Source organism: Rhipicephalus microplus, chromosome X (genome assembly GCF_043290135.1).
Source record: "Rhipicephalus microplus isolate Deutch F79 chromosome X, USDA_Rmic, whole genome shotgun sequence".
Classification (NCBI taxonomy): domain Eukaryota; kingdom Metazoa; phylum Arthropoda; class Arachnida; order Ixodida; family Ixodidae; genus Rhipicephalus; species Rhipicephalus microplus.
In genome coordinates this window covers 38932039-38934984 of record NC_134710.1, presented here as the reverse complement: position 1 = coordinate 38934984, position 2946 = coordinate 38932039, and positions in this window count along the sequence as shown.

Sequence of the window (2946 nt, the reverse complement as noted above, 5' to 3'; positions counted from 1 at the left end):
GCACATGTTGAATCACGCATGCCAATAAACAACGTCTCTCACACATAATCCTCCATTCGAGAAGTAACATAAAAACACATTTCAATGCTGGTATAAGTGAATTCAAACACTGCTGCTCCCTGATAATCGTTGGCGAGCTCAAAATGCTCATTCAGGGAGCTAGACGCTTAGCTATTTTATCACACTACTGCCAACGATCGGTTGTTTGTGCACTGAGCTGGAAACTACGAAGGGAGCATGTTCTCCGTCGGCGGGGTCACTGGCCGTCCGGATAATCACGTCACCTGAAGTGCGCGCCTGTTGGTAGAGGCTCATGTGCATCCGCCTTTGAGAGAAAATGCTGATGCCTTCTAAAGTTGTACGCGACTATAGTTATATTATTCCCTAGGACATATACACACAACGCCTTCTATTGAGCAAGTCATAAGCTAGAGGTGGCTACATACATACATACGGAGCAGGGAACGACCCGTGGCCCAAGGAGCATCGCCCCTGAGAAGCAAAGGTGCTGTAAACAGAACTGCAATATATGAGCCACACAATCTATGCGCAAGCTTTAGTGAAGTTACGAGCAAATGTCACCACTGCCGCAAAGCGTGCCCCTCGTGTGTTTTTTTTTTTCTCTCGCTGTAGCACACTGACTTATCGCATATGCTTCTTGCCCTCTGCGAAGAGCGATACTGACCAGTGTTGCGGAATGGGCGCATGAATGCCACTCTGATTCCATTCACCTTAAATAAAACTTGCCGCAATTCTATTTCTTTCAATTCCTCAGAATTAAAAAAAAAATCAAGAAACTCACCTCATTTCTGCTCTGGTAACGACCGGGCAGTTCAGTTCTATTTCTGTAATTTCTCAACGTAGCAAAGGCATCTCGGTACTTTGTTGAGTTCAAAACGACCACCCCATAAAATCTAAAGACGTTACCAAGGTCAAGGGATAGTAGTTCGGTGACATATCTCGTGCATGCAGTAAAATCACGCCATACTTAGTCCCGTGGGGGCAGTTACACCGCTGCCTATAGTATTTGCATGGTCAGATTGTTTAAACAAATGGCGATTACTTATTATCGTTTAAGCTTAAACTTGTTAATGCAAGCAAGATGGCATCGTTTTTTTCTTGATGACAAAAGTAGTGTTCAGGAAGACTAAGCAGTTTTGCCACGCGCTTGGAGCAGTCGTGAACGGGGAGAAACCTAAATTTGGTTAATTGGATAACAAAATCATCTAGATCTCTTTCGAAGAAAAACAATTACAAGACGTTAGGAGGGGTGGGTGGTATGCCGCCGCCAGGGACCCTCACGACGAATTCTAACGGCATAGAGCCACAGTTACGCGAAAAATAGAGAGAAACTTCAGAACAACATAGTCTATGTAAGGACAGAATACAATTCTGTCCTTACATCCTTGTCTGTTGAGGCACGTTACTTACAAATGTACCGAACTTGTTTACGAGGCATGCCATCTTAAAAGTACTGCATTATTGTTAAATTCGAGGCTCTGGCTCAGTGGCGTAAGCAGGAGGTAGCACACCACACCGGGCCCTTGCCCTCCCCCCCCCCTTTCCGAAAAGACATTTCTGCCTACGCCTCTGCCCTAACTTACTAATGTTTGCAGTTGGCAAAACAGCGCGTAGAGGAAACCAAGCTCTGATTTCCTAACGACGCAATTGCATTCCCATTTCATTCCGTGCAAAAGGCACTTACTTCCATTCTCACTCCATTCTTTTAAGCGTTGTTCACATGCTGATTGCCCCGCCGCGGTGGTCTAGTGGCTAAGGTACTCGGCTGCTGACCCGCAGGTCGCGGCTGCGTTTCCGATGGAGGCGGAGATGCTGTAGGCCCGTGTGCTCAGATTTGGCTGCGCGTTAAAAAACACCGAGTGGTCAAAATTTTCGGAGCCCTCCACTACGGCGTCTCTCATAATCATATGGTGGTTTTGGGACGTTAAACCCCACAAATCAATCAATCAATCAATCATTCGCATGCCAATCCAAGTCCTGAAAATGGGGAATGATTCTTGAGTCATTCCGATTCCGGCGTGGCTACTCCGCAACGCTAATACTGACTGCATCAACAACGCTGCACTCTGGGTAGTGAAATCTACGAATACCTGATGTTTTAGCACGATGCCCGCGCGTAGCGCGGACCGTGCCGATACACGGCTAAAAGTGAGTCTTCATGCTGCTATTCCTAGTCGGATTTAATATCTACGGTGGAACGTATACCTTGCATTTGTTTTCCAAAGTGAAATTCAGCACTGACATGCATCTTATACGTATCAGTATATGTTCCTGACGCGGGTGAAAGTGGCTGGTTGGCATTCGCTTTCCTGTGCCACATCAACGGCGCTGACATCGTCTTTGGTCGTCGCTCTTGCATTGGCGACCGGTCTAACATGTACAGATGTACAAACTCGTTACGACTTTCATAGTTCGCCACACTAACAACAGCTACCCGATTTCAACAGATGGACCCGGAATCGCCTGCCGGCGAGCGCAGTCGGCTGGACTCACCTTTCTGTCAATTATGTCATGGAGTTTCGACCAATCACAGCAGTGGCGAGGCTCGCGATGGCGGCCGCGGCCCCTGTTGCTCGTTTTCGCCAAAATAAAGTTATTTGTGTTAGTTTATGCCAATTTTCGACGTGATTCTTCAGTTCGCTGCACGAAATAACGTATCATGACACTATAACCCCGTTTCGTTTAGGGCTACTACGCTGAACGCCCTCAAAGGAGCTGCTTTAGTTTAGATAGAACTTTCCACATTGAAGTGGTCACTGCCCAGATTTTCTTGCTTATTGTGCCAACGAACGCCGCTAGCATTCTTAACAAAGGTCAGATGCGCATTCGAGTTTCAGCCTAACCAATGTTTCATAGGCTAGTAGTTTTACATGTTAAAGAACGTTTTGAAGTTTTATTCGCAGTTGATGTGATGTTAGTAACAAT